Raw genomic sequence first — 1,641 nt, 5'->3', positions numbered from 1 at the left:
AAATAAAAAAATACAATGCTGTACTATGGTGATACAGTATTATAGGACCATAACACAGTACAGTACATTGATGGTCTAAATAGGATAGGTATACATATACAATATATATTATTCAGTACACCATTGTACTTTCACACTGATAACATTATAACGTGCCTTGTTCCAGAATCCACTGGAACAAGTACCATGGTATATTTTTATAGGGGAGGTGCCGATAGGTGCAAATGAATAACACTTCGCTAGCAGCTCCAGGCTGGTATTTTAATAATATTTGTTCGTGCAGGCGAGGCAGAGCAGTTTAGTTTTTGCATTTGCCTCAGGCACTGTGCTAGTGAAGGATGAGCTCAACCCTGGTCCTGGAGTACCCCCCACCCCCACCTCCCACCCACACCTAGAGAAGGATGAGCGAGAAGATGAAGGAGATGAAGGAGCTGCTGGACGCAGTGAAGATTCATTTTGAAAGACACACACACAGTGAGACTCACTCACTCACACACACACACAAACACAGTGAGACTCACTCACACACACACACACAGTGACACTCTCTTACCAACACACACAAACACACACACACAGAGTGACACTCTCTTACCCACACACACACACACACACAGTGACACTCTCTTAACCACACACACAAACACACACACAGTGAGACTTTCTCAGACACACACACACAGGCAGACACACCCTCACCCTCCTCCCCCCCACCCGCCCCTCGGTCCCCAGGCCGGTCGTCACTTTCCACAGCGAGAAGATGAAGGAGATGAAGGAGCTGCTGGTCGCAGTGAAGATTCATTCAGAAACACACACACACAGTGAGACTCACACAGAGTGAGACTCACTCTCTCACACACACACACAGAGACTCACTCACACACACACACACACACACAGTGAGACTCACTCACACACACACACACAAACACACTCCCTCTCACTCACACACACACACACAAACACAGTGAGACTCACACACATTGAGACTCACTCTCTCACAAACACACATTGAGACTCACTCTCTCACACACACACAGAGAGACTCACTCACTCACTCACACACACACACACACAGTGAGACTCACTCACACACACACACACAAACACACTCTCTCTCACTCACAAACACACACACACAAACACAGTGAGACACTCACTCACACACACACACACACACACACGCAGTGACACTCTCTTACCCACACACACACCCTCAGGCAGACACACACACAGTGACACTCTATCACTTACGCACACACAGGCAGGCAGACACACACACACCAGGCTGACACACACCCACTTAGGGAGAGACACGCACACACATAGAGACACCCAGACAGACACACCCTGGCAGACACACACACACCCAGGCAGACAAAGACACACACACCACACACACACACACACAGTCGACACACACACACAGGCAGTCAAACACACACACACACACACAAACACACACACACAGGCAGACATGCTCACACACACCACCAGGCAGACAAACACACACAGACCACACACACACACACACAGGCAGACAAACACACACACATATACACACACACACAGGCAGACATGCTCACACACACCCCCAGGCAGACAAACACACACAGACCACACACACACACACACACACAC

This window comes from Acipenser ruthenus, chromosome 42, assembly GCF_902713425.1.
Source record: "Acipenser ruthenus chromosome 42, fAciRut3.2 maternal haplotype, whole genome shotgun sequence".
In the NCBI taxonomy this organism is placed as follows: Eukaryota; Metazoa; Chordata; class Actinopteri; order Acipenseriformes; family Acipenseridae; genus Acipenser; species Acipenser ruthenus.
The sequence above is the reverse complement of the archived record's forward strand: the minus strand, read 5'-3'. Positions refer to the sequence as shown.